This window comes from Mustela lutreola, chromosome 1 (genome assembly GCF_030435805.1).
Source record: "Mustela lutreola isolate mMusLut2 chromosome 1, mMusLut2.pri, whole genome shotgun sequence".
Lineage (NCBI taxonomy): Eukaryota > Metazoa > Chordata > Mammalia > Carnivora > Mustelidae > Mustela > Mustela lutreola.
Window position 1 is genome coordinate 141,934,815 of NC_081290.1, and position 13,068 is coordinate 141,947,882.

A 13,068-nucleotide genomic window follows, 5' to 3' on the forward strand; every position below is an offset into this window, starting at 1 on the left:
TAACACTATAAAGTTCTAATTTCACATTTATTTTTTATGAACAGAAAAATAATGTAACACTTCCTTACATGTAAATATAATAATCCCTCTAACAAATGGTACCAGTGTTGTATGAAGATTTAAAAGTCTGCATTTTCTCATCCATGAGTAGGTAAAGGATTTTAGAAGTACATAATAAAAACCTACTGGCTTAAAGTAGTTTACTGCTCACACATTTCTTATTGCCACAATCAGTTCATCATCAAGAGAAGATGTCATACTGATAAAAATAAAAAGTGAGCTCTTCTAGAAGCCCTGAAAAATTTCAGGAAGAAGAAATTTTTAACTTGAAATCTCTCCCCTCTGAGCAACTACTACATATTTACAGTCCATATTTACAGGTAACAAGAGGTGACTTATGAGAAGTAAAAATGAGCGCCCCTCCTACACCTCAGGTGAGAGCATGAACTGCGTTTCTACCGACAGAACTATTTGGCAACAGTCTTCAAAATTAAATTGGGTCAGGAAAACCACTTCTACGCATTTATCCTAGGAAAACACGTTGACCTTGCAAAATGGCAGAATGACAGACAGTAAGAGTTGACACGTATTGAGCAATTCTCTGTGTCGGGACTATTTGAAATACCTCACACCATTAAACCTTCTCAACAATCCTGTGAACTCTACTCCCTTCTTTCACAAATAAGGAAACTGAGTCACAAAGAAGTAATCAAGGTCTAATCAGGGTCATACAGATGTCCTGAGATCTGTCTGATCCAGACACAATCCTTTTAACCACTAACCTAACTACAGTGATATCCTTTGGTGTCGAGGGTAAACAAGTGGAAAGATCTTCAATATCCACCAGCCATGGCCTAGTTATATAAGTTAGGCACTTTTATATAATGGAATCCTAGGTCACAATTTAAAAAAAAAAAAAAAGAAGAAGAAGAAGAAGGCGGCAGCTCTGATATCAAAAGGCTGTTGGAATACGGACAGAACATCAAGTACCATATGCCACCGTTTGTACAAGAAAAAAAGGAATGTGTTACTCTGTATGCCTGTACGTGCACAGACCATCTGTCAAAGTCCCCAAGAAGGTATGTAAGGTGCCTTAGCCTGCCTCAGTGGAGCGGCATGGGGTGGCCCCGGGGACAGGGGAGGCAGGAAGACTTCATTTCACTGTGTACCTTTCTCTGCTTTTTGAATTTGGTACCATATTCATGTTCTACTTAGCAAAAACATTTTTTCATTTGAAATACAAGCCAATGGGGGCACCTGGGTGGCTGAGTGGGTTAGAGCCTCTGCCTTCAGCTCAGGTCGTGATCCCAGGGCCTGGGATAGAGTCCCACATCAGGCTCTCTGCTCGGCAGGGAACTTGCCTCCCTTCTTCTCTCTCTGCCTGCCTCTCTGCCTACTTGTGATTGCTGCCTGCCAAATAAACTAATAAAATATTTTAAAATAAATAAAAATAAAATATAAGCCAATGAACATCCCAAACCAAAGGAAAGTACCCAAGTCCAGCTTAATATAGCAGTTACAGTGCGCCAGAAGTCTCTTCTTCATCTCGCCAGGAAGGGAAAGGTGCCCTGCAATAATTACAGCCCGATGGGTATGAGTAGGGATTGAAGAATATCCTAACATAATATGCCACTTGAATCAATTTTAAGGAGCAGAGAATGTTTGAAAACATTCAAGAGAAAACACACAAGGGGAAAACAACTACATCTACACTTACGAACTGTTAACTTCCAATGGAATAAATATGAGCAAAAATGACACGGTAAGAAAGCGGAAAGAATTCAGAAGAGTGGCAGTCTTATTCTTGAGGACCGCTTTTCTAATGTTTATTTTAATATTATCATGCAATAATACTTATTGGGTTACATTTCTGTAGTTTACCTTTCCTTATGGGGGTCATAGCGCTGGGAATACGAAAAGTTAACGCTCTGCCAAAACTTCCGTCAGTCTAGATCACTGTTTCTCCAAAAGTAGTTGGAGGAATCCTGGGCTCTCCAGGGTCTCAGTCCTTTTTCTAGGATCTCTTTTGAAGAAAAAACAAAAGCCGTCTAAGTAAATATAGCTCACTGTGACAATCTCTCATTTCAAGAGAAGCTCCCGGCACTGCGGTTTACAGAAGCTACAGAGACCATGAGAGGGGAGAAGGTCAGAGGGAGAAGCAGACTCCCTGTGGAGCTGGGAGCCTAATGAGGGACTCAGTCCTGCGACTCCAGGATCATGACCTGAGGTGAAGGCAGTGGGTTAACCAAGTGAGCCACCCAGGCGCCCCATCATCTGTCTTTTTTTAATAGGTTTTTTTTCTAACTGTACAAACCTCAATCTTTCGAACTCATATTTGCCATGAAAACCAAAGATCATGATGCACCTACAAATGAATTTCTTCGACTTTCTCTGAAAAATACCACCCCGGTGAGCACCAGCTCCCCCACCCTGTAGCCTCCCTTTTACCACTAGCGTTGTCCTGTGGAAGTCCGGTACGGAACTTGGTAAGAGACTGCTTACTCCTGAACAGAGCCACGCTTTACCTCAAGGTGAGGTACACTCTTGAGTCTATGTCTCCCTGAGCAGAGAGAGGCACGCGCGCGCAAGCACACAAGTCTAGCTCTGCACACAGACGTAAATACTAATTATTAGTGGCTGCCTCTTCAGAGACACTAGAGTAGAAGAGCCATATGTAATTTGCAATTAACAAAGGGTAATGGAGGCTCTAATTTCTGCTTGGGGGGTCCAGAATTTAGGCTGTGATGCCTTTTCAAGAATTTAAGTAGAAGCTGAAGCCACTTGCAGGAAGCAGTCCCTCTGTTGCGCCAGGAAGGATTACTCACTGGATGGCTGCCAGGCCCCTGAGCAGACCTGCGGAGAGGCTGTCCTCATGGGGAGGAAGGCACTAATTTATCTATAAGCCTCCAGAAGCAACTGGGTAGATCGTGAGTCTTCCACATTCTGCTTCAGTTCCTCTACACTTGCCTCGAGAGAGACTGGCACAGACTGGAATGGTTTCAGCCTACCCGTACTTCTTTAATTAAAACTCTTCTCCACTAAATTAACATGTGTGTATCAGTGTCTTTTGTACAGAAGGGAAAGAAAGAGAAAGCAAAAGCGAGGAAAGAAAAATCAAAGATGGTGTTTTAAATTCGGTTTTGCTGGAGACACATTTTGCAATGGGCACCATTTCTCCCTAGAGTTAGTGTTTCAGGTAGAAAACAATGAGCAAGAGTAGACAAGGGTCCCTACTTTTCCCTCAAAGCATCCGGCACTCTAGAGCTAATTAAGTTCTAAAATCAAAGGAGCTGTGAAGAGAATATGGAAGCAAAGGCATTCCTCTTTTTGGAAGAATAATTTTATATAATATTACCATATATATGCATAATAATTCACTTCCATTCTAAATCCTGCAGGATTAGCAAAAATTGATGATCTGACTCGGTACCATTGGAATGGAATTGCAATTTACCTGTTGCAAAATGAGGCTCTAACGTCAATGCACAAGGCAAGACACGCAAATACTCACAATTCTTTTTCTCATGAAGCTGGAGAAATACCTGAGTATCCCAACAAAGCAGTAGGCACTTGGATGTACCCCAAAAAAGTGCATCTTCAAATGCAAGAAGGACTCTCATCACACTGAGACATTCACACGATGACAGGCAGGTAGAAAGTAAGGCCAGGCAAGAAAAGAGCAGAACATCTACAATTCCCTTAGAGCAAACTCAAAATATCTGAAATTTTTCAATCATTGTTTTCTTTCTTTCTGATTTTTTTTTTTTTTTGTCAAGTACGTCCACAGTGGATGAAGTTACTGTACAACACAGAGTAATTCCCCTGGAGGAGCTCCACAAACATTAATTACACAGCAAATCTGCACTAATTCCGAGTAAATTATATTTCCTGCTTTCACGGAAAAGGAACATAGGTAAACCATGCAGGAGACAACGCAAGTAAAATTAAAGACAGATTTTTTTCATCCAGTCAACATGGCTCTGTTTCTACAGTATTTTACATTTATGCCCACAAAAATCGCATCAAAACATTGCAAACTACCAGTTCAGTAATAAACACCATCCTCTGGAGAAGGATCTCCCCAGAGGGGAGAAGAATGATGACAGAATGCAAACCCAACAAACGTCAGGCCCGGTCGTGCTAATGTTAGTATTTATCTGATGAATCAATAGTGAAATTAGTCACAATAACTTTGGGCCCTGTCACACAATTGCTCATTTCTAAGCTCTTTCTGTGGGAAATCTAAGAGAATTTTGAGTTTCAAGTCTGACCATATTTAGTTCTGAGGGCTTCTAGAAACATACTTATTATAATTAAGGTACATTTAAAATATAAGTATTTACCTTATCACCAGAAAATCTCACGTTTATACTGAAAGAATAAAACGATTCTCCCCAAAGAGCTGCCACAACCTTTCTCCATTGTGTGCTGAGAATTTAAGTATTGAAGTATGAAAAAGGTAAAGGCTGCTATAATGCCATAACTAAGTATTTTATATGATTATATCATAATAACATCTTTAGTCTACCATAATCAGTATTCTATATTTGTTGCCTGCACAAAACTATAATTACTCGTTGATTTGATCAAAATTACTAGGTGACTTGGGCAATTCAGTCTGCCAGCCAGCCTTCAGGGTAATTAGTCAAATCAACAGTATATCAAAATGACTAATATGTTTCTGAATCATAGATTAGACTATCGGCAACATCGTGGCAAAGCTCAGATTCAGTTCCAAAACCTCAGTTCATCTTGTTTTAACTCCTTGGACTATTCTCCTCATAATTTAATTTACTGTACACAAGTTGAGAGTTTTTCCTCCCCTTCGAGGGAAAAAGGAAAGTGACAATAAAAGCCAAAGTACAAGATTCAATAAAATCAGATACTCTTGTTTCAAAAAACAAGGGGAGGTGGGGAGTTGTTTCTTTATTGTGTATAGGGGGTATAGCCAAGGAAAAAGAAGCAAAAATAGATTCCTACCAATCAAACCACCTCTCAGTGCTTCAAATTCCATTAAAGGCCACAATTCTGTTGATTTGATGCCAGATGCCTCTAAAATGTTCTTACCCAAGAAAAGTGTGTTTTTGAAAGAACAAGGAAAGCAATACATTTAAAGGCTGGAGAAAATTTTCTTCCATTTACTTGGGTCAGTGAAACATCCATCATACAGAGACACAAACACCTTACAGAATAAAAGATCAGAGGAGTTACACTAGTAGAAGATCTAAGAGCCAGTGCCTCTGGGGGAATCAAACAAGTAACTGTCTGAACAGATCCCCCTGTGATTTCTCTCCTAAATCTGGCTTATGTGATTGGGGGAGTAAAACCACAAAGCAGAACATGCTAGCCAAAAAAAATGTGATTAAAAAATCATTAATTCTACTCTCTCTCTGGAGAATCTTTTCAAAGTCGTTAAATAGAATAACTATATAATGAAAATTTTTTTAATTCAAAAATGTTCAAATTATCTACACACGAACTATCACCAAGCATATGAAATGAGCATATGCTCAGCATAACAGCACAACCAGTATAAATAATGGTAAATATATTGGCTACATTGTTACAAAAGTGCCAAAAGGACCTAAATGCATTTAACAGAAGCTCTCAGATCTAATTCCACCTGATGGGCAAAAAACAAAACAAAAACCACTCTGTCCACCCCATCACATGTAAAGTTCAAAGAATAAGTTATCACTAAAAGTTGAGGGGGGTAGAATTCAAAGCAAATATGTAACATGTCCTGTAAAATTTAGCAAAAAAATTCCAGCAACCCAGGGCTCTTGGGTGACTCAGTTGGTTAAGTGCTTGCCTTCGGCTCCAGTCATGATCTTGGGGAACCCCATGTTGGGTTCCCCACTCAGCAGACAATCTGCTTCCCCTCTCTCTCCCCTCCCCCCACCACTTGTCCTCTCTCTTTCTTTCTCTCTCCCTCTCAAATGAAAAAATAAAATCTTTCAAAAAAAAAATTCTAGCAACCCAAAACCTCTGGTTGCCAGGATTAAAAACATTATGCTGAACACCTACTAAGTCCCTGCCTTCAATCTGTCCTATCACTCTCTTTTTTTCTCTAAACCTCTTCATCCCACAGCAACATAGTTTCTACTTTGTGTTACAGCTGTTGCAGACCCAGACTCTGGTCTTCTTGAGGGTAGGGATCACATCTTCTTGTATTCATGGGTGATTCAAGAAGCACTTACCCAACTGCCCTAGATGTGTGGAGCATGTAAGATCCAGTCTGAGGGGCGCCAGGGAGGCTCAGTGGGTTAAGCTTCCCCCTTCAGCTCAGGTCATGATCTCAGGGTCTGGGATTGAACTCCACCTCAGGTTCTCTGCTAAGCAGGGAGTCTGCTTCCTACCCACCACCCCGCCCCCACCAGCCTGCTTCTCTGCCTACTTGTGATCCCTCTCTCTCTGTCAAATAAATAAATACAATCTTTGGGATGGGGGGAGGGGGCCCTGGGGGAATAAGCAGCTCACAGTAAGGAGAGGTTTGCCTGGGCAAGGAATAGTCAGAGCTGGTGAAATGAGCTGCCAAACATGGGGCATTCGCTCTGTACAGCAGCTTGTGAAACTTGTCTTTTTCATTCTCAGGGCCACTCAGTGAAGTAGGGCCTATAATACCCATTTTATTGTTGAAGGAACTGAAGCTTACAGAAAAGTGAATGTTTACATGAAGAGACAGAAGGACTAGGAGAACTAGATGACAGAGAAGGGGAGCCATGGTTAGGAAAAGGAGTCAGAGTGGCTTCACCAAAAAGGGTTCTTTCACGGATACCATGTTTGTACAAGAACATATCTGAGAGTGACACAAGGCAGCAATTCACCTAAGCAAATGAGGCATCTGTGATAAAAACAGGATATGATTCCCAGCATTCTGGCTCCTAGTGAAATATCTCCCTTCGTTATTTATTTGACCGTGATGTCAAGAGAACAATGTCATGGAATTTGTACGGACCACAAATCCAACTCTTAGAGAGATTAAAAGTTTGGTAATAAATAGGGCGCCTGGGTGGCTCAGTGGGTTAAGCCGCTGCCTTCGGCTCAGGTCATGATCTCAGGGTCCTGGAATCGAGTCCCACATTGGGCTCTCTGCTCAACAGGGAACCTGCTTCCCTCTCTCTCTCTCTGCCTGCCTCTCTGTCTACTTGTGATCTCTCTGTGTCAAATAAATAAATAAAATATTTTTTAAAAAAGTTTGGTAATAAATAAAACAATTGCTTGAAGAAGCTATAGCCACTAGTCAACCAGTCATTGCTACTGCCACACCATATCACTCAAACAGTCTAGAGAACTTGGGGTGTCAGCCACTAGAGAAGCTGTTCTATTTCCCTGCTTACACAAGGTCTAGCTATGCAAATAAAATCCAACGGGTTTGTGATTCCAATGCATGTTAGAAAGATGAACAAAACTGATTATCCTGCCAATTAAAAAAAACAAAAACAGGAACATGAGCCATGTAATATATCCCAATTCATCACTTCAGTTCTAAAAGAGGGGATATATCAAAAGATGCGTTACCCAAAACGCTGATTCAAAACATGTTTGTGTTTGCTTTTCATATGGCATATACTGATCAAATTGTGGAACGGCTCATAAATTCAATTACAGATCTACCACAATTTTTTGTATATAATTTAAATTAGCAAATCACAATGTAACTCCATGTGTTTTGTATAACTGTTTATGAATTATAAAACCATGCAGTATTTTAAATAAAAATTCAGTCATTAATCCTTACATTAAATCCCCTCTTCAGATCAGCTTCTGCAATCTGGCTCCTAGTTACACAAAATTTCTATAGACCATGCTCATCTCCATGCAGCATGCTTCCAGACTTTTCTTTAGATAATTACAATACAAAGCACATGCCTGTGTGAGCAATTTAAAAATCCGTGCCTTAGCCAGAGTTGGAATTTAATACTAGAATAAATCACACAATGAATTAGGTAAATTCTATACCAAAGATATTCTATACCAAAAATATTCTTTTTATGGACTTATACATCAAACTGTCTTAACACACACACACACACACAGGGATGGCTGAATTAGTTAACAAACTTCATATTATACAACTACCCACTTACCTTTAAACCATAATCATTGAGCAAAGATTATCTGATAACCTTGTCTCTACCTTCTGCTCTCCTTCTACTGCATTTCAAGAGTGAACAGGCAGGTACAAGGTGCTATAACATCCTCCCAGGCCCTCAAGGACCAAGAGATTTATCCTCCCAGCTGCTAGGAGTGTTCCAGGCTATCAGCCTTCTCTAGAAATTGCCCCCTGCTGAAGACAGGCACTATGCCCAGGATGATTGATTCCTCCTCTTTGAAGGCAGCCACATCAGTGCCTAGACTAAGGGAGGGTGCAACCCCCTCACCCCAGCTCACAACAGCTCTAGGGTCCCCTGCAGGGTCCGCCCAGGCCTTTGTTGAGACTGGATGGCAGTCCATCATCGCTCTCTCTGCCCAGCCCTGCTTCCTCTTCTCCCCACAGTCGACTCAAAGAGCACCTCCTAACCAACTCCTACGTGCAACATGTTCATCTTAGAATCCACACCCTAGGACCACCAGCAACACTCACCGCCACTATCAGCCAACCATGAGAAACAACCAACATATCCGCAGCTATCAGAGACCCTTAGAAAGAAAGAAAATCCTATTTCTTTAACCAACAAAAATTCTTTAAAATATTCAAGACTTCAAAAAAAAAAAAAAGACCATAACCTTTGCTAGGCAAACTAATAAAATACGATACCAGGCTCCTGGTGAGTTCAGTCAATATTTCCCAATATTCAGCCTCTTATAGTTCTAAATGACTCCAAACCAATCTTAAGAATTAACATAAAAAAGGGACCTTTACTCTATGCACTGACATTACCATTTAAAAAATACATACCCCCGGGCACCTGGGTGGTTCAGTGGGTTAAGCCTCTGCCTTCAGCTCAGGTCAAGATCTCAGGGTCCCGGGATCAGCCCAGAATCAGGCTCTCTGCTCAGCAGGGAGCCTGCTTCCCTCTCTGCCTCTCTGCCTACTTGTAACTTCTGTCTGTCAAATAAATAAATAAAATCTTAAAAAAAAAATAAATACATACCCCTTAGGTTAGACTGGTAGGTAACTGAGTTCATTTAAAATAAATAAATACCAACAACCTAGAGAAAAAGATAAATAAATTGAATCCAACTACTAACTTTTTCTTTCAAAAATACGTACTTTTCAAAGACTTTTTAGCTTGTTTGTGTTACAGAACAGATAGTAAGAGAGGCGAGAGGAGGAATGAGATTCTCCCCTCTAACAAACACTCATCTCTCCTTTTCAAAAAAAAAGCCTTTTCTCATGCTATGTGCAAAGGATGTGTGGGCTCTGTTCTACATTTTGTTTCAGGGAACTGTTCTGGGGACATTACCTGATCTAGGATATATACCTCTGATAATTCCAAAGCAGCCATCACGAAGGTACAGCATGATGAACGTTGGACCAGCGGTCAGAATTTCTGAGTCCTAATCCCGGCACTGACAATGACCACAAATGTGACCACAAGAGGTCAAGACAATAGCCTGTGACGTCTAGTGCTAGGGTCTCACTAGATCAGCAATTAAGGACATTGACTGGTTAGTCAGGGAGACCTGGGTTCAAGTCCAACTCCCATCACTTACTGGCCACGTGACCTCAGGCGGGACATTAAAGCTCAATGGGTCTAATGCCTCACGTGTAAAACAGAGATGACCATAATGATGTCTACGTCACAGAGCTGCTAGGGAGAGGAAATGCAGCACTGCACGTAAGTGCTCGGCCAGGTCTCTCCCACCGTAAGCACTAATATAAATGAGATATTTTTCAGCCTGTTCCTGCCAGAACCCAAGAGCTTTGGGGAGAATCGGTGCACAGGCATTTAAAAAATAACGAATATTAAAACTCTCTAAGGTGTCGATTCATTGCTTTTATCAGATTTATATTCGAGATTTCCAAAGAAGATTTTGTTGGCGGGGGGTGGGGGGAAGTGTCTAAGAAAGTTCAAAGAACGTCGATGCGCTGATCTTGGAGCTTTAGCCTCAGCCTTTCTGTGAGTCTGTGGCCTGTTCCAAAGGGCGTCTTTTCTCTTTGAGCTGCATTTACACGTGAAATAGGGAAGTGCGTCCTGGTTCAGAGAGACCTTCTCTGTAGCGCAGTGGCAGGTGCTCCTGCCACTTCTTCCACGACGCAGGTGCAGCTGATGGCCCACATTCGTTCCTGACAACCCTTCAGGGAACAAAACAAGGCCAGGCAGTGGCACCATGGCGCAGAAGCATGTCACAATTATTTTCTCCCGAGTTCTGGGTAGAAATAATCCATTCCAATCAAAAATTCCAATCTAGAGAAAGAATGACTACATAGTCTTCCAACTAAGGGAACAAGTGGTGAGGCAGGAGCCGTTGGAGCTGCCGGATCCAATGGGGATGGGGGTGTCCGAAAAGAATGCCCTTACAGGGGCGCCTGGGTGGCTCAGTGGGTTGAGCCGCTGCCTTCGGCTCAGGTCATGATCTCAGGGTCCTGGGACCGAGTCCCGCATCTGGCTCTCTGCTCAGCAGGGAGCCTGCTTCCTCCTCGCTCTCTGCCTGCCTCTCTGCCTACTTGTGCTCTCTCTCTGTCAAATAAATAAATAAAATCTTTAAAAAAAAAAAAAAAAAAAAGAATGCCCTTACAGTTGTAACTGGAGACTTGGCATTTCCTTCTGGCCATGAACCTGGGCACCTAGAGAAACAAAGTTTAGGCTCTCAAATAACAGCAGACAGTTTCTGCTATTGAGATGAAGACTGTAATTAAGCTTGAATAGATTTAGGGCGCTCCTTTTTTCACATTTCCTATGCATAGCCCCACATTTCCAGAAGTTTTCACTATAGGCATGTTCTTAAGTCTTGGGGGACTAAGAGATCTTCTCACTCTCAGGTCTCACCTTGCATGTCTCCACCACTAGCAAGTCTTTCCAGAAGGACTTGACTTTTGGCCCCACCAGCCTATAAACTCTATGAAAGCAAGGTCTGTTATTTTGTTCGCTGCTAGATTCCCCATGCTTTTGTTGACCAGGAAAGAACTCACTGAATATTGTTTAAAAACAACTGAGGGTTTTGAAGGGGAGGGGGGTGGGGGTTGGGTGAGCCTGGTGGTGGGTATTAAGGAGGGCACATATTGCATGGAGCACTGGATGTGGTTCATAAACAATGAATTTTGGAGCACTGAAAAAAGATAAAATTAAATTTTTAACCCCCCCTCCCCCACACACACACTAAAAGCATTTATTTGGGTGTTAGAACTGCAACTCAGCGGACAAACTCAGGTTTCTACCTAAATTGTGTTCCAAGGAAGACAAAGAGGGGGCAGAGTTATAAAAGTGAAAAATTAGGAATGCAGTTTTCGTTTAGATATTCTATGCCAAACAGGGAAATTAAGTTAACTGGGGGTCGGTTGGGTCGACCTGCAAATGAGGGACTAAAGCTTCTTAAACCAAACCGGCTCCTTTCAAAGCAAAGGCTATGGACGATCCAGTTGCCATGACCAGGACAAAGTTAAATCTAAGGGATGGGCCTTTGTTCTGGCTGGCTTACAAGTTCAAGAAGTTCATCATTCCTCCAATGAATACTCCCGTATGGTCCTCCTCCTATGGCCTTCCAACCCTATTTTAGAAGAGACTCACTTCGCTAGGCTTGCTTGCTCCCTGTTAAAATCTTAACACTTTACCCAATGCATGTCACATAAAAGGTCTTAATAATATCTGAGTGAATTAATGGACAAATACATAAAGGAAAGGGAAAGGGGGTTGTCGTGCCAAAAATTGAAGCCCGGTTTTACCTATCATTTCCATGATGTTTAAACAACCATAATATGTTCCTGAGAGATAAACGGACATAATTATCTCTTAAAAGTTCCTTTTCTAAATTTCTCATCCAAAAGCATATCAACTACGATTTCCCCAAAGGCCAGAGGATTTTCAAAGCAGGTTTCTTTTTTTATTATTTTTACAGGGAAATTTTAATCCATCAAGGTAGTTCTTGTCATCAATTAATAACACCCTATGCTCTTTGTTTAAGGACAGGGTGATAAGGGGCGCCTGGGTGGCTCAGTGGATTAAGGACAGGGTGATAAAGGCAGGTTATTTTGAGACTAAGAAAAGTGAGGAAATATCTGGCTTGGACATTTTAGTCAATCTTATTGGCAGTAAAGGAGAGATATGAATTTAATGTCCATTTCCAGCCTTGAAGCTGTTAACCTTTTTATGGCTTAATCACAACAACATCAAAAAAAAAAAAAAAAAAAAGATCTGAACTGCAAAAATTCATTGCATTTACTTCTCATCTCCCAATACCGATATACAGAAATACTCATCCATGCCACCCAGACTTCCTGGGAAACCAACTGCCCTTAAAAGTAATGCAAAGAGAGAGAGAGCAGTGAAGACTTACACACTTCAGAACCTGGAAAGCCAGTCTGCATTAGATAGAATGATGCTTCTGAGGACCAGGTTCCAGGGCAAGGTTCAGTTAGATGGAGTCAGCGTCCATGGATTAGCTCCACACCACGGTTTTCCTCAACACCATGGCAGAAGAGAGAGCCTCCCAGCCTGACGGCAAGTACCACCACAGTCCATACCCCTAAGGAAACCTGTTTCCAAGCACAAAGCACTAAACAACCTCAGAGAGCCCGAGGCTTCTCTCTGTCTGTCAGGGACAGGTCACCATGCAAGTCCCATCATCACAACTTCCTCCATTTTATCGGTGTTAAGCACTGGCACCTGACAGGCTGTGCGTGGGAAAGGAGGAATCGCATATAGTGCCAAAGCTGGACCGCCTGTTTATGTCAACCAGAATCCTCTTACCTTAGCCCCAAAGAGTTACAAACATTGATTATTTTATTCTAAGCGGTACCTCCAAATTTGGTCAGCTGTGTCTGGGAAGCCAGACAGACAGATGTAGATAAATAATTAAGGGAAATGAGAAATAGTGTGACATAATGAAAAATCAATGGGTTTGAAAACCAGATCAAGCAAGACTCATTCCACTCCTAACCAGTTCTAAGAACTTGGACAAGTT

The 13,068-nt window shown here is 41.6% G+C and overlaps 1 protein-coding gene across 3 annotated transcripts in view; it reads right to left on the reverse strand.

Annotated features, from left to right (window-relative positions):
* The window catches only part of FHIP1A (FHF complex subunit HOOK interacting protein 1A), a 235,112-nt gene that overhangs the window by 92,531 nt on the left and 129,513 nt on the right, over positions 1-13,068 (reverse strand). Inside the window, exon 3 of one of the 3 annotated variants that reach the window (XM_059175482.1) lies at positions 1,882-2,023. The exons of the other annotated variants lie outside the window; for them this stretch is intronic. The gene's annotated coding sequence lies outside the window, so the exon portion shown is untranslated. The remainder of the gene's footprint in view (positions 1-1,881; positions 2,024-13,068) is intronic. 3 annotated transcript variants of the gene reach the window in all.